We start from the raw sequence: 23,938 nt of genomic DNA, 5'->3' as shown, positions 1-23,938 counted from the left end.
TGAGGAATGGAGGCCTGGCAGGGCAGCAGTCTGGCAGGCAGTGGGCAGGTGGTGGCAGTGTGGGGGTGGTGGCCTGCCTGTTCTTTCAGTGTATCGTGACATGGAGAAGTCTTCCATGGGCTAGGGGTCCAGGGTGCCAAAGTTTCAGCTCTCTCTTGTGCTTTACCTCAGTCAAGCGTGTCTCCAGCGTCTTAGCAAAGTCCCCGATTCCCACAGCTCACACAGTCTGCGTTTGTGTCCCAGTCACCATTTTGAGATTCCTCTGTTGAAATGTTTTTTATCTCTAGCATTTCTTTTTGATTCTTTCATAGGATTTCTATCACTCTGCTTGCATTGCCCATCTGTGCTTTCATGCTGCTCACATTAGCATTGGAGCTTTCAACATACTAGTAATAGTTGCTTCAAATTCTATCTGATAATTCCACCATCCCTGCTATAACTGCTTCTGATTCTAGTTCTCTCCCTTCAAACTGTTTTGGGGTGTTTTTTTGTTCTTGCTGTTTTTGTTGTTTATTTGTTGTTGCTGGGGTTTTTTGTTTATTGTTTTTGTAATAGTCAGACATGGTGTACCAGGTAAAAGCAAAAGCTGAAACGAGGCCTTTTGTTAATGTGGTGGTAAGGTGACAGAAAAGGTACTCCATAACCCTGTGATTAGGTCTTAATCTTTTAGTGGATCAATGCCTGTGGGTCATGAACTTCAAAACTATCTCTCAATATTCTCCCTTGTTCCCACAGGTGGATAGGATATATAGAGTGAGCTAGAATTGGATATTTCCTTTATCCAGGTCAGTTAGGCTCTGGTTAACTACCTTTTTCTGGGATAGACTTTGTTAAGTAAAATAGAATACTGTGTCATATTTCAGAATGAATCCTACCCATTCACCACTAGAAACATGAGGAAATTTTTCTCTAATTAGTAACTGTAAGAACATAGTCAAGCTCCTAGAACTAAAATTCACAAACTGTGGGAGCCTGCCTATGACTAGGACCTCCTGGGGTTTTATGTCCCAGACTTACCACACACAGCCTCTAGCAATTTATCAATTACAAGTCAGATTTTCCCACTCCAGTGCTCATGAAGTTTTTCTGATCTGTTATTCTGTGATTCTCAATATCTACTCATCTGTCACTCCAATTGTAGGAGCAAAAGTTTATCCTGTGACTTAATTTTCTTATGGATCTAAGAAGAATTGTTGATTTTTCAATTCATTAGGCTTTTGACTTTTGTTAGGATACAGTGGCAACTTCCAAGCTCCTTACAAGCAGAAATTGGAATTGTTTCATTTTTTTAACTCCCCCCCTTCTCTTTCTTATGTCTTGCCCCTATCCTTCTCTCCCTTTCTCTCTATCTCCAATATCACTTGCCATAATTTTTAATACCAACTTAAATCATCATTAATACCCTAGCCTCTTATCTATTCAACATTATTTCCAGGGGTCTTGTCCTCCTTTTGCTTCAGCCAGCCACTCCCACTGTCATGTCCAAGACCTTGTAATCACTCGTTTCCAGCATTTCATGCTCTGATTACCATCTATAATTTTCCCAGTTTCTTATTTTTTACTATTCCTCATTACCTTCATGTAATTTCTTCCTCTTTAATCCATGGTCAATCACTGCCATCACTCTCTTTTATATATCATCTCTCTCCCCAATGTATTCACTTACCAAATCATTATCATAGGAAAATCCAAATTTCTACCAATTGTAGGATTGCACACCTGCACCCAACCAAGTGAATGGGACCGATGAAAAAAACACAATCATGTAGACTGATTTTACTTTAATTCAATAACTAACCCCAAGTAAGACCTTGGTGACACCCAACAATGCTACAACCTTCACTAGTCAATCTCTTACTTTCATCAATGATTATTTCACACTTCACAAATCAATAATCTCTCATTCTTATTTACCACCAACTTAAGACTACTTTCTGGTTTGCTGAAAAAAGAAGTAATCAGCACAAACTTCCATATGTACCTATGCCAAACTATATTCTGATACACATATTCTACCTTCACGGTTATTACAATAAATAAATGTTCTAGGCTCCCATTCAATGACAGCCTCTCAGAGTCACACCAGTTCCTATCCGTTTAGGCCTTCTCAAGGACATTATCATTATAGTTTCCCCCCTCTCCTTACTGTCAATTTTTACCTATCCTCGATTGTTCTTACTATCATACTATATATATACATGTATTTTTTTCCCATCCTAAAAATCAAAATGAGATGAAATAAGAAGACTCCATGACTCTATAACTGCTCCAACCTAACTTGTCTAGTCTGCTTCACAGCAAAACTTCATAAAAAAATTGTATGTATTCACTGACTCCACTTCTTTTTTTCCCCAAGAGCTCATTCCAATCAGCCTTTCATTTCATGCCTCCATTAAAACCAAAAACCACTCTTTTTGAAGTCACCAGTAGACTCTAACTTTCCTAATCTAATACTGATTTCTAGGGCTTCATTTTACTTGAATTATCAGAAACATTTGATATATTTCACCATACCTCAGAATGCTATCCTCTTGATTTTCCTATCTCACTGATTGCTTTTCTGTCTCCTTTCTTGAGTTTTGCTTCTTTAAACACTGAAGTAATCCCGATCCAATCTTCTGAACACTTCTTTTCTCTACATTCAGTTTGCTTCCTGAATTTTCTCATCCAGCTCAATGGCTTTAAATTTTATCCATATATTGATGACTCCCAAATTTTTAACTCCAGTGCCATCTTCCTTACTGAAATCCAGACTCATTAATCCAAATTGCCTACTCAACATTTCCTCTTGACTATCTAATAAGAATCTTAAAATTAGAAGATTAAAAGAATTCTTGATCTTCCCTTATAAACCTGCTCCTAAAGCATGCTTTCCCTTGTAATAAATAAATAAAGAACAGTAACTACATTCAAATAATATCAATTTAAAGTACGGATTTTCATTTATTCCTTTTTCTAATACTTCCACTCAATATAGTATAAAAAATCTGTTGGTTCTACATTCTTAAGTATATTTTTATAATATGACAAGTAACCACCTCTATTGTCACTTTACTAGTTCAAGCTCCTATCATTTTTGAGTGGAAATACTGAATAACTTTTAACTGATAACTAATTTTACACTTCTTCTGCTGTAGCATATTATCCATCCAGAAGCCAAAATGATTTCTGCACTGCCTCTCTCTTACTAAGAGTAAAAGACTGTCTTTAATATGGTCTGTAATGATCTGGTTCTGAACCTCTCTGATATTATCTTTTATCTGGTTGCCCATAATTTACCATCTCTTGGTTGCTCCTTGAATGTCTTTAGCTTGCTCCTGACTCAAGGCCTTTGTTTTTCCAGTTCCCTTTAACAGAAGGTTTAGTCACTCCATCACTTTAATTCAATCTTCAATTAAATGTCACCTTAAGAAAGACCTTCTTGACCACCCTATATAAAAGCAATTCCCTGCCCCCACATAAACATTCATTATGGCTGTCCAGACTCAATTACCGTCAAGCATTTTTCACTTTCTACCTTATTCTATACTTATTTGCCTTGCTTTTCATCTGTGCCCCCTACTAAAATTCTACTAAAGCTCTTCAAAAGACAGGTATTGTTTATTTGTTCACTACTATACTTTAGCACTTAGAATGCTCAATATATAATGAGTGCTAATAAAAGCAAATAATATTACACATTGCCCCAATTTTAAATCACTGCTTAAGAATTTTCATACAAGTTGACTTTGATATCCTGAGAAAACATAGTGAATTCCATAAAAAAGTAACATTGGATATCATAATTGATTAATGGCTTAGGAAAATATATTTGATTTCATTTTTTAACATATGCATGTAAGTTTCTCAAAAGCTTTGACCTCTGTTAAAACCACATGCTCTAGAAAGGTAAAAGACAGTATTGTACAGCATTTGTGGTTTGAGAAAATTTAACTGAATTCATCATATTCTTTCCTAAAAATATATCTGTGCTTGACAGAAAAAAAAGACAAATAATATTGAAAGCACAGAAAAGATAAGAAATGGTGTTGCAAAGTTGGGAGTCCCAATGACAAACTTAACCTATGTCACAAATGTTCAAGTCTCAACTAACAAGATTTGCAATTTATCAATGTGCTGTGAATAACTTTCTTATATAAAGTATTACTGCATACAAAGTCAATTATATTAAACTCAATAGTGTATACTGAGCTACTCATAACTCATTAAGTTAATTAAATTATGTATAGAACTTAAAACTAATAATAGTAATTAGCTTTCTTTTTATTTAAGAAGTAAAAAATTAAATATATTTATGATGTATAATATGCTTTGATATATGCATATATTATAGGATGGCTAAATCAAGTTATTTAACATATGCATTATTTCATATACTTACTTTTCTATGGAGAGAACACTTAAAGTCAACTATCTTAACAATTTTCAAATATACTATATATTGTTATTAATTGTACACAATTGTACACAGTTAATAACACGATGTACAATAGATCTTTTAAATTTATTCCTCTCATCTAACTGAAATTTTTTACTCTCTGACCAACAAATTCCCAAATTCCTTTCCCTCAGTCCCTGGAAGGTAACACTTTTATAAGCCCACAAAATTCAACTCTGGGAAGTCATTTGGACAACTCCTTATATACTCCACATATAAGTGAAATCATGTGTTGTTTGTCTTTCTGTACCTGGCTTATTTCACTTAGCATAATGTCCTCAAGGTTCATCCATGTTGTTGCAAATGACAAGATTTCCTTCTTTCTTAAAGCTGAATAGTATTTCATTGTCTGTATATACCACATTTTCTTTATCCATTCATCTGTTGATGGACACTTAGGTTAATTCCATATGCTGCAATGAACATGAGAATACAGATATCTCTTCAACATACTGATTTCATATCCTTTGGGCATATATCTAGAAGTGGAATTTCTAGATCCCACCCCCCCATAATAATTGTATTTTTAATTTTTTTGAGGGATCTCCATACTGCTTCCCATAATGGCTACACAGCTTTTTTTTTTTTTTAATACTTTTTGAATGTGAAGTTTCTGATTAGAAGAAAAAAAGTGTTTAAAATCCAGACTTCTATAAATGACTCCAATCTAATAGAATCCTATCATCTCTTTCATCGGCATTCTCTTCCTGCACCAGCTGACTCCCATATTTCATTGCTCATGCTTCTTATAACATAACTGGTCCCTGCACTTCTCAAACTGAAGTATGAATGAATAGAATTTGACATGTCACAAGCTAAGAAAAACTGTAAGATATAGTATATCTTTTTGCTGGTTCACATTTATTCAAAGATAGGGAAGGGGAAAGAGAGAAAAATAATTTAACTGGTAACTAAAAACATTTACATTAAAATAAACATGGATTTATGGAAGGTCACCACAAGCTATACTTAAACAGGTTCCTTTGTAGGTCTCTAAACTAGGTCCTCCAGTGTGGTAAAGTAGGGAAGTAGAAGCATCCTACTATGCATCCCAGTAGTCTCCTACCACATCAATCAGTTCCACTAAGGTGCTAAATATTAATGACAGCTAGTATTTGTTCAGTACCAATTTGAGCCAGGCACCATTCTAAGAAATATACATGAATTATTTAATATTCAAAACCACTCTGTAGGAGAGGTAGGTTATCATTATAATTTTTATTTTATAAATTAAAAAATTAAGCACGAAGAAGTAAAGAAACTTGCCCAATGTCACACAGTTAAGAATTTAAAAATAATAAAAGCAAGGAAGATCTTTAATGTGATAAGAGCTTGATATAATATGAAATACATTCTACGAGAATATACAATTTAAAGTGAAAATGAGGGCATCAAATGCTAACAAACTTTTTGGAATAAAAAAGTTAAATTGCAATAGAAAGATGAACACTAATGCAGTCTCAAATGTTCATGAAGCTAATCCTTGGGAATGTGGATTAGTATTTCTCATGAAAACACACACACAAGCATGCATACACTAACACATGCACACACCTACACATGTGCACGCACACAGAGAGTATTTGACCAAATACATACGATTTTATGTCATGAAACAATACCCTAGAAATATTTTGAAAGCAGTAATTTTATTACGCTCACCTTGACTGTTGTACAGTATTTAAAGATTATATATTTAATATATACATGTATCAGTATGTTTTTATGCAAATAAATTTGGAGAAGAGGGTATTTTATGTACATTTGCTTTAGCAATAAGATTATGGCTGATTCATATTGGAGATACAATATGATGCCTACTTGAAGATTTTGGTCAAACTCAAACAATAAAGATTTTTTATGAAAATTATATATTTGGCATCAAAGAACAACTGAAAACAAAATGAATTATAAGGCTAAATCAATACTTTGAAAATCAACAATTGAAGCAATTAAAAACCATGACTAATTCAAAATAACACTGATAAGTGTTTTGCTGAACTTTTAATCATTTGTAGCTGAGAATGTTAATATTAGTTTACAATTCTCTTATGTGTGTCACAGTGCTTTCTACAGCATTAGCTTATGAACATCGTTTAGCAAGTCATTATAACTTTCTTAGTACTTTATTAACAAATAGTCCCAGTCTACATATCAAAAATCAAAGCTCATGGAACTGCATTTACTTATCTGTGGCACCAAAGGAAAAATTTGTCTTTTTGATCATTTGCTAGCCTCTCAGAATGACCTGAAAGACCTAGCAACAGGCATCCATATCTTAAAGTAACTGGCTAAAACTACAGGCATTCTCAGCTGGACATCTTCTCACAAGACAATGGTTTCTCTAAGGAACTCTGTGGTAAGCCTGTATTTTTCTAAGTCTCATGCTACTTTCAAGAAAGTGAATAAATGAGAACTTGGCGTGATACTCATGCAAGATTGCAAACCTTAACATAAGCTGTCAATCACAGTTTTCCCAGGCAATGTTCTTTGGTAGAGCAATACATTACTCAGGTTTTCCAGAACACTCCCAATAACAAACACAGCAGGGATTTTTTAATGTAAACTTTTTCAATATTATCAATTCAATTATAAAAGTAGACTACTATTCAAAATAAGATATAAGCAGTATTACTGATCATGGCTAACAGGTCAGTTAAATTATATAATGCAGTATTCCCCTCCGTTCCCGAAGAATGTTTTTATCTGCCACTTCTAATGCCATCAAAAACTGCATTTGTAACTTGATGCTGTAATGTTAAAAGTCATTTTATATTAAAAGTATATCCTGTTCTTACCCGAGAACAGTTAAATTAATCATTAATAAAGGACCAATAAAAATACACATCCTCTATGTTCACAGTGGTCATTGAAGGCAGGCTGTTACCTCTACTGATGTTTTAGATTAAGTTTAATCCTTCTCTAAACAATTACAATGTCTTTTTGCCTCCATTAGATCAGAAGTCTGCTCCTACAATTCATGCAACAGATACATACCAAAGGCTAATTTATTGGTTTCAGAACAAAATACTCCAAAATATGATGCTCTGGGCATATTGAATATGGTAAGCTGGAGGAATCTGAGAAATGGATGACGCATGAACTAATTCACTACTTCCTTCTCCTCTGAATCAAGTCCTAAAATTCTGCAGTGTCATTTACCTGAGAAATAGCATCCTTATCTCTGAAGATGGAGGAGGACCTAGGGATGCTGAGAGGAATCTGAGTGAACAGCCTTTTGCTAAATAGCCCCCAGTTTAATATTCATAACTCATACCCCTATGTTCTATCACATTTTCCAACAACTTCAGTAACTGTTCATCAAATCAAGTATAAACATTGTCAGGTTTAACTGTTTTTTTCAGGTACATATTTCCTTATGAAAACTCTAAGGGCACATAAAACTTATACTGAATAATCCCTATGCTTTTCTTGTGATAATCTAACTTTTTTCATTTTAATTTTTAGAACCAACTTGGGACTCTAAGAAGGTCAAGGGAATTTTTTTCCTCCACTAAGGTCAACAGTGGGAAGGAAATCAAACTATGAACTTTCCCTTGACTTTCTGAGGGCAAAGATAAGATATTTTAACAGGACTTGTGGGAACTTGATCTGGACCACAGAGAATTTTTTTTTGTGATGATTCAGAATGGAAGAATACTAGCTCAAGTATAGGAAAATCTTCAATTAAAGACAGAAGTTATAAAAATGTGTTTTGTACATAAGAAGAACAAAAAAAGTCCCTCATTCCTACCTCGCATCATACGCAAAAGTCAACTCAGTAATGAGTCAAACATGTAAGAGCTAAAACCATTAAAGAAAAAAAAGAACTTACAAAAAAACCCTAGGCCTAAATCATTAAGAGCTGGAATTAAGCAGTAACTTCTTAGATGTGGCACTAAAAGTATAAACAACAAAAGAAAAAATAGATAAAATGGAATTAATCGAAAGTAAACACTTGTGTGCTTCAAAAACACTAACAGGGAAGTCAAAAGACAATAGAGAAAAATGGGGAAAATATATATGCAAATTACAATAAAAAGACAACTAAGAAATGAGTAAATGCTTTGAACAGATATTTCTTCAAAGAAGATGTATAGATGGCCAACAAGCACATGGGAAGATGGTCAAGGTAGTCAGTCATTAAAGAACATGAAATCAAACCACAGTAAGATACCACCCCATACTCACTAGGATGGTTATAATAATAAAAAAAAAAAAGACAATAACTACTAGTGTGGATGATAATGTAGAGAAATTGTAACCCTAAAACACTGCGAATAGGAATAGAAAATTATGCAGTTAATTTGGAAAATAATTTGGCAGTTCTTCAAAAGATTAAATGTAGAATTACCAATATGAATCAGCAATTCCATTTCCATTCCTAAGTATATACCCAAGATAATTTAAATAAGTCAAAACAAAAACTTAATAGCAGCATTGTTCATAATAACCAAAAAGGGGAAACAACTTAAAATTTCAAGTGAAGAATATATAACTAAAATGTATTCATACAGTAGAATATTATTCAGCCATAAAAAGGAATGAAGTGCTTATTCATGATGCTGTATGAATGAATCTTGAAAACATAATGCTATTTTAAAAAAAAAGTCACATATTAAATGGTTCCATTTATATAAAATATCCAGCAAAAGCAAATCTATAAAGAACAAAATGTAGATTAGTAGTTACCTAACACAAAAAAGAAGACAAAATGACAGCTAATGGGAACAGGGTTTCCTCATGGGAAGATGGAGATGTTCAAAATTTAGAGAGTCATCCTGATGGTTACTTTTAGCTGTTAACTTCTCTAGTTTAAGGAATACCTGCTTTCCTGGATGTGTCTGAGAAGAGAAATCTGAGTGACTAATGCAGTAATAACAGTTGAACATATTTATGAATATACTAAAAATATCACATTGAAAGTTTTTTTGAGGTGAATTTTATGATATATGGATTCGATCTCAACTTAAAAAAGGAGAAAATGGTATCCTTTGGAAATAATATAAAGGGAAAAAAGTTAAAAAGTTAAAACTAGAGAAAGATAGTTAAAGTTGTGTTGAATTCTGGCCTAAGGTTTGAACACTATTTAAAAGGCAAAAGAGTGCTACCAGAGACAAAAATGGTAAGGAATAATAATTATATGAAGAAAAAGTAAATAAGCCATTTTTAAAAAAACACTCTAAGTAACAAGAAAATTTGGCATCTTACTAGACTAAAAATAAAATGTTTAGGTTCTTCAATAAATAGAAATAGTAAAGTAGTTTGGATAAGATCTAACTAATACAGCAGCTGATATCTGCCTTGATATTAAGAACAATAATCTTATTTCTTTTTAATTCCTATAAATTTGGTATTTTAGATTTAAACCTTTAAAAACTCCAGCTGATAATCAATAGCAATTAAAAGCAAAAGCTTCTTTAAATCTATTCTTTAAGATAACACATTTTCTTGAGTTTGTCTTCCAAACTTCTTTTAATTCCAGTAAAACTAATCTCAAATTCACTCACAATAGGAAGAAATCATCAAAGAAGACAAAGAAATGACACAAATGCATTTGAATTTATATGCTTTTTTGGATTGCTGCTCAATTTTAATCACAAAACATGGAAAGTAAATTTATCAGTATCACTTTATCTACTCTTTGTTTTATACTTTAATGGCTACCACTTTTAAAATACAGCATCTAAATTCTCATTATTCAGAACCATCCCAATGTACCCCCACTTACAATAAAAAATAAAAGAAATTTTAAAAAGAACCATTCCACATTTTATACATAAGAAGCAAAACCAACAATGAACAAATCTATGTAATTCACCAACCATAAAATGACTGTCTTAATTTGTTCTTTCTTAAATAATAAAACTATTTTAAAATCAGCAGGACTGGTAAATAAGTAATTGACTAGCAATTACTTCATTAGATTTAGCTTTTTTTCCTTTCCTAAGCATAGCTTATTTTGATTTTTTTTCCCCCATCATCACCAACTTCTTCCGCTCTGTGTAATCAAGTAAGGAAAATTCCACTTTGAAACACAGATCATGAAAAGATAATAAATCAAAGCTTCTTTCTGAAATCTTTTGTTCCCTAAAAGATCTACTACAGAACTCATGAAGCAGACAAAATGGGCAGTTTTAGTCAGAAAATAAAATTTATAGATAAGACTAAATGTATTTCATGTCATTCACTTATGAACAAAATGCAGAGCCTAAATTCACTATTAATCAAATGTATTATTTGTAAATTGGGAATTTAAAAAACTAGCTTATCATATTGTCAATGGTTGTTGGGAAACAGGTGCATAGGTTAAAAAGTCTCCTGACTTTACTTTATTAGTCTTTATTTAAAGACTAATATGCAAATGGGCTGTGCATTTTACAGTATTAAACATAGGGGGGATATTATTTCCATTATTGCTGTAGTTCACATTAAAGCTCTGAGAACACATTTTCACAAAGGACTCTGATTTTGAAACAGTGAAGCAACAAATAAACACTAAGGCTGAATCTATAAGGCACAAAATGGGCTATTTAGATAAAAAAGAGTACATACACACAAAAACTTAGTTAATTCTACAGGGAAAAAAGTAAACTTATCATCTCAATGAACTTATTAGTTGATTCATTGACTTTATTTAGCCTGATATCTAACTATACTTTTTGTCTTGTTCAATGGACTCTAGTTCTAGGATCTAATTTGAACTCAGGGCCTCACACTTGCTGGGCAGGTGCTCTACCACCTGAGCCATGCCTCAGCCTGAGAGGAACAGAAGGTAAAAATTTTATAGCTTTCTTCAAAATAAGTCAAGAAATCAAGAAAAAGTAGCTAAAATTTTAAATAATCAGAAATAGGCCATAACAAAAATATTACATATCAAAATGTAATTTTGTGGCAAACATGGTCATATTGAGAAAACTGGGTAAGCAAGACAGTGTTAATGGACTGAGTATCCGATTAAAAGTGAGGAAAAATGGGGGAAAAGAGACTAAGGAAAATAATAAACGTAAAGACAAAAATTCATAAAATACACAGTTAAGACTTTAAGCAGGATCAGGACAATCAAAATTGTGCACTTTGAAAAAAGCTAATAAGATAGACAAATAATAGCAAAAGTGATCAAAATTTCCAAACCAGTAGTACAAATCATCAATGTCATAAATTAAAAAATAAGAAGATAAGGTAAGGGAGGGGATGGGGAAAGGAGGTAGAAATGACCCAAACATTGAATGCAAATATGAACAAAAGAAAAAATTAAAAAAAAAAAAAAACAACAGCTCACCACAGACTCATTTTGAGGAATATATGGCAGGGCAAAAACCAAAATGATATGTGAGCTGGCCTGGCCCATTAAATAATAAAATATGACAAAAGTACAAAATTGAGGGCAACAAATTCATTAAGATATTTATTTGTTCATGCAACAAATGGTTATAGTGGAAGACCACCTTTGGGCCAGGCACTGAGAATATGATAGTGACAGAGAGTTGAAAACTCCCTGTCCTCATGGAGTAAGGTGAGGCAGAAATACTCAAATATACATGTGCACACACACACATATACTTGGTCATACAGTGTTAAGATCAGAGGTGGAGTTTAGGATGTGCCAATGTTGAGGTGCCTATTAGTCAACCAAGTGAAAATGTTAATAGACAGCTGAACTCATGACACTGGAGTTCATGAATGACCAATAATAAAGAATTTCAAATGAGGCATATTCATTTTAAGATAGCTAACATTTTATTGTACCTCTTTTTATTTATTAATTTACACATAAACACATTCAAAACATTAAAAAAAAACTTTATGCCAAAGATTTGGAAATTTACGTGAAATGGAAAAATTGCTAGAAAAAAATACAATTTACTAAAACTGAATTAAAAAGAAACAGAAAGCCTGAGAAGCTCTATAACTACTGAAACTGAATCATAACATTAAAATTTTTCCACAGAAATAAATAAGAAGCCAGATGGTGGCAGCTCACACTTGTACTTCTAGCTTCTTGAGAGGCTGGGATCAGGAGGATTATGGCTTGAGGTCAGCCTGGGCAAACAGTTCACAAGACTCTATCTTCAAAATAACCGGGGCAAAATGGACTGGAGGTGTGGCTCAAGCAGTAGAGCTCCTGCTTTGTAAGCACAAAGCCCTGAGTTCAAAATTACAGTCTCACCAAAAAAAGAAAATATACTGTTTGCTTTTATTTGCATAAATGAATTCTGAAAAGATATACAAAGCCTAGTGATAACAGTCTATGCCTATATTTTCTTGGTAGCATATTCTCTGCTTTCTCCTAGACTTAAAATTAAATTTTGTGAAAATGACAACTTGTAGATTAATTGTTTTATAGCATCCGCATTATCTATGTAACAGTCTTGCCATTTTGCCATTTTAAAAACTCTGTATACACACACACACACACACACACACACACACACACACACAAACTTTGCTGTGTGAGTGAATAACTCCAAAGTTTCAGTGATTTACAACCATACATAGAGAGTGATGGCTAACTGTGGCTCTGTTCTAGGCTATAAACATACTGCACTGTGCCTTCTCATTTTGGGACTGAAACTGAGGGAGAAGTTATTATATGAGGTACCCATTTAGATGCCATGAAGGCCAAGTTGTTCAAGTTTCTACCTATGAGACTTTTGCTCACATTCCATGGTTCAAAACAAGTTATATGGTCAAACCCAAGTTCAATGAAGCCAACTCACAAATATTTTACTAATCCCAGAATATGCCATCAAAGGCCTTTTCAATTATGTGAATATTCTCTAGGAGTGTGGGGGTGGGGGTGGGGGAGTTGTTGCAAGAAATTTCAACTCACAGAACAACTAGTGAGTAAAAGCATAATGGCCTGCATAACATAGTTGCGCTTACAATAAAAATGCAGCTCCCACAGTACATTAGAAAGTTACTATGGACTCCTTATTTGTAATTATTTGTCTATCATATGTTTAATTAACATAAATTTATGTGCCACATAAGTTTTGTCTCTATTACAAACTTCCATCTGCCAGAGATCTGGAGGTCTAAAACCTCTCTACTGATACTAACAGAAATTGTAATTATCAGACAGCCACTGTTTAAACACAATCATTCAAACTATTTGGATGATTCTAATACTACAAATTAGCCAAAACACACACACAAAAATTTTCCTAGTCATTCATCCAAAATAAAAATACATCCTGCGAAGGCTCTAAAAGGTAAGTATACTGACCATTTCCTTCATTCATGTATGTATGTAAGTATTCATACATTCATATTTCCTATATTCTACATTTGCCAAAAATTTAACTCCTGCCTCATCCTAAAAAGTATAGATCCTATAAATAACTTTGAAGGGAGGTGAACACACTTAAGATAAACATAATACAAAAAAAATCCCACTTTAAGATAGGTGTGGTGACATGTGCCTGTAATCCCAGCTACTAAGAAAGCGGAGGTAGAAGGATTGAGGGTTCCAGCACAGCAGGGCAAAGTAGGGAAACCCTATCTCCAAAACAAAATATAAAGGAAAGGACTGGGGCCAAAACTCAAGTGGTAGAATACTGTGTGCAGGCCTTGGGTTCAAACCCCAATACTATAAAACTAAATAAACAAGCAAACAAAACACAAATAAAATAAATTCCAGGAAGAAAATATCAAGAGGATTTTACTTCAAGGTAACCTCAGGCAAAAAAAAAAAAATGGTGAGACAACATCTTAATCAGTAAGCTGGGCGTGGTGGCATAGGACTGTGATCACAGCTACAGAGGTGGCCATAGGTAGCAGAATCGTGGTCTGAGGCCAACCTGAGCAAAAACACAAGACTCTACCTGAAAAAAATCAAAAAAGGGTTGGAGGCTTGGCTCAAGTAGTAGAGACCCTGCCTAGCAAGCAGAAGGCCCTGAGGATAAACCCCAAACCACCAAAAAAAAAAATCCCACTTTAAAATATTAGCAATTTCTCATGGTTATGTAACTATACTAATAGCAACATAACTAAATAAATTTTCTTTTGTATTTTTATTTGTTTATTTACTTATTTGTTTTTTCAGGGCTAGGGATTGAATCCAGAGCCTTGTACAAGTACGTTACTACTGTGCTTATATCCCAACCCCTCTATTTTTCTCCTGTTACTTTGCTTCCTACCAAATTAAAAAACTGAATCAATCACTATCCAGCTATTAAATTAATTTTGTATCTGGTTTAAGATTCAGTCAGTCAAACTCTATCAGACAAATTATGGTTTCCTCCATAAGTGTACTCATCCCTGAAACTGAGACTGAATACAAGACATGGCAAACACAACCAATTCACAAAAACGACAGTGGTAGAAAGAAGAGCTTACTGAAAATAGAAATAAATATCCAGCATACAAACTCAAAGTTTAGCATGAAAGTTGATCAGAGATAGCATAGATAAATGGGACTTCATAAAACTAAAAAGCTTCTGCTCAACAAAAGAAGTGGTCTCTAAACTGAAGAGACCACCCACAGAGTGGGAGAAAATATTTGCCAGCTACACATCAGACAAAGGACTGATAACCAGAATACATAGGGAACTCAAAAAACTAAATTCTCCCCAAATTAATGAACCAATAAAGAAACAGGCAAGTGAACTAAACAGAACTTTCTCAAAAGAAGAAATTGAAATGGTCAAAAAAGCGAGGGGTTGGGGGGAGGGGAGGGGTGGTAAGGGAGGGGGTGGGGCAGGGGGGAGAAATGACTCAAGCCTTGTATGCACATATGAATAATAAAAAAATAAAAATTAAAAAAAAAAGAAAATGTGTTATCTATACACAATGGAATTTTATGCAGCCATGAAGAAGAATGAAATGTTATCATTTGCTGGCAAATGGATGGAATTGGAGAACATCATTCTGAATGAGGTAAGCCTGGCCCAAAAGACCAAAAATCATATGTTCTCCCTCATATACGGACATTAGATCAAGGGCAAACACAACAAGGGGATTGGACTTTGAGCACACAATAAAAGCGAGAGCACACAAGGGAGATGTTAGGATAGGTAAGACACCTAAAAAATTAGCTAGCATTTGTTACCCTCAACACAGAGAAACCAAAGCAAATACCTTAAAAGCAACTGAGGCCAATAGGAGAAGGGGACCAGGAACTAGAGAAAAGGTTAGTTAAAAAAGAATTAACCTAGAAGGTAACTTAACACACATGCACAGGAAATTAATGTGAGTCAACTCCCTGTATAGCTATCCTTATCTCAACTACCAAAAACCCTTGGTCCTTCCTATTATTGCTTATACTCTCTCTTCAACAAAATTAGAGATAAGGACAGAATAGTTTCTGCCTGGTAGCAAGGGGTAAAGGGGGGTAAAGGAGGGAGCGGGGGCAGGGTAAGGAGGGGGGAAGGGGGGACAAATGACCCAAACATTGTATGCACATGTAAATAAAATAAAAATTTTTAAAAAAATGAAAGTTGATAGATAACCAAATTCAGTAAATGTAGATATGAGTAAAACTGCTCCTATGACTAAACACAGCAATTGAGAATTTTCCCCTTAATTTGAAGTCAGATTTGTAGGGAAGAAAAGGGGTAAGTTCTGAAAACATAACCAAAATTCTTAATAGCTTAATAAATTTTTCAAATAGTTTAATAAATTTTTATTACAATTCTCCTTCTTTAAAAATTGTTTATAATAAAGGAAAAGTAATTTAAACAGGTTCATTTCTAAAGCTCAAAAACCATATGTGTTAGTAGATTGCCTTGCTGCCTCTGAACATTCTCACTAAAAAGGCACATACTATGAAAGTGTTACTACTTTTAGTCATTTTCAGTTTATAAACATTCAGACTCATGAAGATAATCATTATTCTTCTACAACTGTATTGAAAAATAAAAGTACCCACATGCCAAAGGAACCTATGAAGGACTTCTCTACTTGCTAAGCGCCAAGATGGCTGCTCAATTTACATGCAACACCCAAGGTGGCCAACAATTATCAATTTATTTTACATATTTGAATTTTCCCTTCTGTATAACAAAGTATGTTGGTATCTGACAATGCTGATAACTTCCTAGAGAATTTACCTGGAAAAAGTCCAAAAAGTATGTTTACCATTAATCCAACCCTTTTATAAAAAATGTAAAATCAAAGCTCTCTTCCAACTAATCTAAGAATTACAACAAAAAGAAGAAATGAAGACCTGCCTTTGAGAGGAGCAAGGTCTTTGGAAAAAGAGAAAGCATAAGTAAACATGAGCTTGAAAATAAGTTTACTCTTATTGAGGTTCAGGACATGCTACTCCAAAGTATGACACTTAAGCATACTGAGTATTTTAAACTGAAGGAAATCAAGATAACCACATAAAGAGGAAGATCTTTCTAATTTTCTACTACATTCCTCTCTCCAGAAGCAAAACATAAATCACCTTCCCAATAAAAATAGGTCTTAAGACCCTCAGTTTCAGAGCAGTCCCCTTACACCCAAAGGAAAAGAATATCCTATCTCTGAAGGTATAGAGACACAAAAAAGAATCTGAATAAACAGGTCTTGCTGAGTTTCCCTCAGTTTATTATTATTAGATCGTACTCCTTTTTGTCCTTCATATCTCTCCACAACCATTCATTCTTCATCAGATTTAGCATGAAATATATGTACTTTTCCTTTTTCTCTAAGTCTTCAATAAAGCTCAGATTAAATGAATTTGAATATCTCTCTTGTTAATCTGACTTTTATTATGGGATCTCAGCCATGAGCCTTTAGATGGGTAAGAAAAGAAATATTTTCTCCCCTTCATCATATACATAATATTATTTACCATAATAATAAAGAGTAATTAAACAGAATAAATTAAATAATAAGTCGACATTAAAATTAGATAATTAAAATGGGAGTTTTTTAAAAAGTCAATAAAAAGCTAGTAATACATTTGACATAGAAAATATGTCATCTATTTTGTAATTAAAAGCTAAATCTTTTTTATTGGTTTTGTGAGTCTTTTTAATATGAAAGAAATAATGTTTCATGAATTATTCTGTACCTTTTTTACTTGTTTTACTTTACATTATGCTATGCTCTGGTCCCTACAACTTCTCTATAAGTACTGCATATCATTTTGATGGACATTATCTCAACAAAGCAATCAAAGTTAACATTTCCAATATTTGGAAAAACCATTATCATATGCCTGATGATAAACAGCATTCAAAATAATATAATATTACTTCAGTATTATTCCTATAAAATATGTATAAGCTGAATCTGATCCTGATTTATCATAAGAAAATTCCAAATTAACACACATTTCATAAAAAATCACATACTGCTTAAAAATGTCAAAAGCAAGCTAAAGAAAGACTGATGGACACTTTAGATCAAAAGAGACTTTTTTGTTGTACTGGGATTTGAACTCAGAGCCTCATGCATGCTAGGCAGGTACTCTTATTGTTTGAGCCACTCTGCCAGCCCAAATTTTTTCAAAAGGAACTCTTTAACAAGACAAATAAATGCAATGTATGATCCTTAATTACTTAACCTTAGGGGGAAAGTAACTACAAAGGATTTTACTAAGATAATTGATAAAATTCAAATATGAGCTATAGGAAATAATAGGTCTACATCAGTGTTAAATGTCTTGATTTTGACAGTTATGCTGTGGTTATGTAGGAGAATGCCTTTGTTCTTAAGAACTACAAACTGAAGTACTTAAGGGTAAAGAATGATATTGCCAATTATTCTCAAATGGTAGACAGAAATTCTTAAATGTTTCCCTGGGCCTTTGGCTTCCAGGCAAGATAGAGTAATAGGGATTAAATTTACCCTCCTTCCTGACACAATTTTTAAAAAGACCAAATCATATGAAACATCAACTGATACAATAAATACCAGAAAACAAAGGACAGTGGGCCCTGAGAAATGTGAAAGTAAACAAAGTCAGTCCTTACGGTTGCCCCCAACTCATTACCCTCAGAATTTCAAAGCCAAGGCACAAAATAGGGAAAGTAAGGCAAAGCTCAATGCAAAACACAGAGCAAAAATATGAGAAGACAAGACAATTAGAATTCATAGTGAGGACAGGTGCAGAGTCAGTAACACAAAGAGACAGTTTTGGTCTGAATAGTCCTCCTCAGTACTGATCACCTCAGTACTGATAGTAGTTCACCTCAGTACTGATCAGCTTTTGGTTGTGAGAGAATTACGGATGGCCAGAGAAAGAATCACCCAAAGGAGAAAAGGAAACAATGAGCAGCACATACATATATACAAAGAATTAGACATGGGACCTATATTCACCCAGCCAAACTGAAAAACCTCATGAATAACAGGGCATTAGGTAGTATACTCAGTGGTGTCTTGCCTCAGTACTGGAGAACAAGTATCCCTGACTGAGTAATTCCTGTTCCACATAACAATATTTTTAATTTTTTTTTATTTTTTGGTGATACTGGTGTTTGAACTCAGGGCCTCACACTTACTAGGCAGGTGCTGTACCACTTGAGCCACTCTGCCAGCTCCATATAACAAATTTTAAAAGCAAGATACACAAGAACCAGTTTTCAAAAAACTTAATTGTAGCCCAGAAGAAAAATTCAAAAATATTTATAGCAATATAAAAATATTCAACACCCAAGATGGTAAAAAACACAATGTCTATATCTAACCAAACACTGCCGAGTATGCAAAGAAGCAGGAAAACATGCATACTAAGTAACTTAAGTCAACTGAAACCAACCCACAACTGATACAGATAATAAAATTAACAGGTAAGTAGTTTAATAGTTTTTCTACACAGAGATGTGGAAGACTAAAAAAGTAAAGAAAAGAATTCAAATTAAACTTCTAGAGTTGAAAAACTTTACACTACATGAAATGAAAATATAAGTTAGATGAGAGTAAGGATAAATTAGTCATTGCAGGGGGCAGGGGGAACAGTGAATGTGAAGACACAGAAACTACCAAATATGAAAAAGAGCATCAGTGAGCTGCCTTCAAGCAGTCAAATATATGTGCAATTAGAATCACCAAAGGAAGAAGAAAGGGATGAAATCAGGAAATTATTGAGAAAATGGCCAAATTTTTCAAATTTTGATTAATTCAGATCTAAGAAGCTTAACAACCCCAAATAGGAAAAAACTACTCAAATTAACCTAACTGATATTTACAGAACACTCCATCAAAAATAGCATAATGTATACTTTTTCAAGTGGTCAATTTACCAAGAAACTTGGAACATTTACCAAGAAAGACCATATCCCAGGCCATAAAACAAGTTTCAATAAACTGAAAAGCATCTGAGTCATACAAAAATCTATTCTCCAACCACAGTGAAACAAAATTAGAACTAAATAATAACAAGCCCTGGGGAGGGGGGAGGAGTCCATATATTTGGAAGTAAATAAGACAATTCTAAATAGCCTATGAGTCAAAAAAGAAATGACCTAATTAGAAAGTATTCTGAATTGAATGGAAGTGAAAGCATAGCATATTCAAATTTGTGGGATATAATAAAAGGGGGAAATTTTATGGTGCTAAACATCTACATTAGAAAACTCAAAGAAGCAACTCATAACTTTTACCCTTCCAAGTGGATAGATTCAAGGATTAAATTATAATTTGAAAAGTCACATTATAGAAATTTAAGGGGAAATGAATAATTTAATATTTGCTTTTTGAGTAAAGAAAATTCAGGACCGGTGCAGTACCTCAAGTTTTAAGAGTACCTGCCTAGCAAGTGAGACCCTGAGCTCAAACCCCAATGCCACCACAAAAAAAAAAAGAAAAAGAAAATCCTATATTAAAAAAGCAGAAATTTCAAGTCAATAGTCACAGCTTCCACCATAAGAAACCACAAAAATAGGAGCAATTTAAACCTGAGTCAAGTAGAAGAATGGAAATAATAATTTTTTTAAAAAGCCTAGCCCAAAAAAAAAAATCAATGAAATAAAAGAAGAAAAGCAAGACAGAAAGTCACTGAAACTAAATTTAATATGACATTAAAGAACCTCTAGCCAAAGCGATTAAGGGAAAAAAAGAGAGAGACAGCAAAAATTACCAATAACAGGAATGTTAGAGATGTTATTGTACATTCCACCAATAGAAATAATTATGTAAATACATCCAACACTTACAAAAAATAAATAAATTTCCTTGAAAGACTCAAGCTATCACAGCTCACTGAGAAACACAGCCTACGTCTGATAGCAGCTCATTGGTAAACCACTTCCTTAGCAGCTTAGCATTCATGAGAACTAGGGTCAGATTCTCAACATGGCCTAAAAACTAAGCAGCCCTATATCTACTAAACAACTCTGATAGTTTAAAAAAAAAACAAAAACCTTCCAATCCAGATGTCTTCACTGTTAAATTCTACACACATTTGAGGTATAAATACCAATCTTACACAAATTTCCAGAAAATTAAAAAGTTGAAAACATTTCCTAATGCTGTGGGATCAACATTATCCTAGTACCCAAACCAGACAAAAATGTAATAAGAAAACTACGGAACAATATCCCTCATAAATACAAATGTAAAAAAAGTAAACAAAAATTTAGCAATTCATTGCTAAATTTTTTATATTAAATGTTTTTATATTAAAAGATCAAATCTGTTTTATCCCAAGAATGCAAGGTTGGTTTAACAGTGTAAAGCAATCAATGTAAGTCACTGTATTAATAAACCAAAAGAAAAAATGATGATCACAAATGATGCATAAAAGCATTTGACAAAAATCCAACATCTGTTCTTGATAAAGATGCTCAGCAAGCTAGGAATAGAAGGAAACTTTCTTACCTAATGAAGCACTAGATCCAGTGCACACTCAAGAGGAGGGGATTACATAAGGTCAGGGACCATCTTAAAAGTCTGCTTTTATTACAGCTGTCAATATTATGATAGCTGTCAATAATATTAAAGTATCTCCACATATATTTTTTGGTTGACAGTTTTGTAAATCCTCTAAAAGAACGCTGAAGCCAGACTACCTGGTTTAGTTTAAATCTTGGTTTTAGTAATTATTGTGGGAACTTTCCAGTCATTTAACTTTCCTGTGCATCAGCTGCCTCATCTATGAAATGGCGATAATGATAGTACCTATTTCATGAAGTTATTTAGAGTTAAAATGATTAAATATCTGTAAAGCACTTAAGAATGTGGCACATAATAAACACTTTATATGCATACTCAGTACATATATAAAACCAATACAAGCTCTGAAGCTACTATTATTATTATAACAGATCTTCCTCTAACCTATTTAATGAAGACTTCTACAAAAGAGGCAGTTTTTAGTCCAGGTATATACAAAAATAATTCACTAAATTGCATGTGATCAATCAATTTCAGACACTGTGGGAAAAATATCTTCTCTTTTCCATTTTTAGTTGAAGTTTCCCAAGCATAAGCAATGCCTAGGATAACCATATTCCTGTTTTTCCAGGTCCTTCTTTATACCTGTTCTCTAGGTCTAACAATGAATGGCACCCACATTCACTCTTAAAAGTGCTCCAGTTTATACAAGAAATTATAGTCACTGCAGTTTGTCTGAGTCCTAGACTGGAAAGGAAATTTAATTTATATAAACACTTCTGTGGAAAAAAATAAGGCAGGGATAAAAGAAAAAGAAACAGAAGAGGAGGGGTTTTGGCACCAGAGATTCATAGAAATGGTGGGACCAGAGTGGTAAGAGAATAATAAAATGGTTCCAAATGCCTAGACACCAAAATTAACTTCTCCATAGCCTAAATTCTATGGTGCCTATAAACCTAACATATTCTTAAAAGCTTAGTAATGTCATAAAATATTTAGCTGGCATTTCCTTAAGTACTAAAACACTCTTATGAATTAAATGCTAATGTACCACCACATTTAATCTCCCTTTCCTCTTATCTGTTCTCAAATACAACCATGAAACCAACATATAGTCTTGATAAATATATTCTTTTAAAATATTGTTTAAATCCATGTACTACAGGCCAAGTTCTAGCAAGAAACCATTTTTAGTTATTTTTAAACTTCCATCTGAAAACATTAGTCAATTTACTTTAAAAATTCTAATTCTATTATAATACAGCAACACCAAAGTAAACGGTCATGACCCCTTAAGAGGATAAATAGACCACTTTAATTAAAGACTAAATTTTTTGACTTGGATGCAATTTTAGCATCAGTACTTCAAGATGTATTTACAAATCCTATGCTTTTCACTAATGAAAAATTATAAAAGCACAATAACTGAAAAATAGCTTATAAACAAAGGCATTCTTTAAAGTTAGGAACATGGAGTTTCTAACAGTTTAGGCTAATAAGAGGAATGTAATACTAATACATGCCACAACATGGATGAACCTTGAAAACATTTTACTGAGTAAAAGAAAGGTCACTAAAAACCACATATTGTATGATCCAATTTATATGAAAGGTCCAGAAAAAGTAAACCTATTCGGTCAGAAAGTCAGATTAGAAGTTTTCTGGGGCTGCAGCAACCCAGTGAGGTAGGGAATGAAGGAAATGGGACATGATTTCCTTTGGGAATCTACAATTAGTTATACCTACAGTTGCACAACTCTGTGAATGAATATACAAAAGCCACTGAATTATAACTTTATTCATTTATTTTAGTGGTCCTGGGTTTTGAACTCAGAGCCTTGCACTTGTGAAACAGGCATTCTATCATTTGAGCAAAACCCCTCCATTCCTTAATTCTTTTTTTTTTTTTTTTAACATTAGTTGTTTTTTTAAATATGTTTTTGCCTGGAGTCAGTCTCTAACCAAGATCCTCATACCTATTGCTCCTGCCAGGATCACAGGTACACACCACCATGCTTGGCTTATTGGTTTATATGTAGTCTTGCTAACTTTTTGCATGGACTGTGCTCAAACCATAATCCTCCTGATCTCTGCCTCTGAGACTATAAGTGTGAGTCACCACGCCCAGCTGAACTGTGCTACCTGTGAATTCTATGTCAAGAAAGCTGTTACCACAAAAAGAGTTTAGCCTATAATTCCTACTCTGAATGTATTAACTGTCATGTGTTAATATCTGAAAAAGCATACTTATAGAAAAGAAGCTAAGAAAGGACCTATTAGTTTGTTCAAGCTCATTGCCCAACATTGATGCTAGTACTCACTATGTCACTAACCTTCTACTGAATTTCAGTCTATCTATTGATTTCTTAAAAATGTTGCCACAAAATAAATTTAGAAGTTGTCTTGACTAAGCTAGTAGTGGATATTTTCTGACTTCATGTGGAGATAAAAATAATGTATCAACTTTCAGGCTTTTATACCTAAGTAGCTGATAGCTTGCAGTTTGCAAACCTTAATAAAGTATGTGAGGTAATGCATGTCAAGCTAATGCTTGATTTAGACATTGCACAATGTATACATATATCAAAGCACCATCTTGTATACTATAAATACATATAATTTTATTTTTTTAGTGTACATATGTTGTCTTATGTGACCATAATACTATATTCTTTTTAAAATAATTAACTCATTAAAATAGCAAAAATACAAAGTTTAATAAAGATA

General features: G+C 33.4%; 1 protein-coding gene across 9 annotated transcripts in view; it reads right to left on the bottom strand.

The window, feature by feature from the left end:
* Positions 1 to 23,938, bottom strand: part of Adamts6 (ADAM metallopeptidase with thrombospondin type 1 motif 6) — a 269,601-nt gene that overhangs the window by 216,693 nt on the left and 28,970 nt on the right. The window contains exon 1 of one of the 9 annotated variants that reach the window (XM_074077394.1): positions 4,689 to 4,821. The exons of the other annotated variants lie outside the window; for them this stretch is intronic. The gene's annotated coding sequence lies outside the window, so the exon portion shown is untranslated. Of the gene's footprint in view, positions 1 to 4,688; positions 4,822 to 23,938 lie in introns of those variants that run through there. 9 annotated transcript variants of the gene reach the window in all.

This window comes from Castor canadensis, chromosome 6, assembly GCF_047511655.1.
Source record: "Castor canadensis chromosome 6, mCasCan1.hap1v2, whole genome shotgun sequence".
Lineage (NCBI taxonomy): Eukaryota > Metazoa > Chordata > Mammalia > Rodentia > Castoridae > Castor > Castor canadensis.
This window is presented reverse-complemented; position numbering and strand designations above follow the sequence as displayed.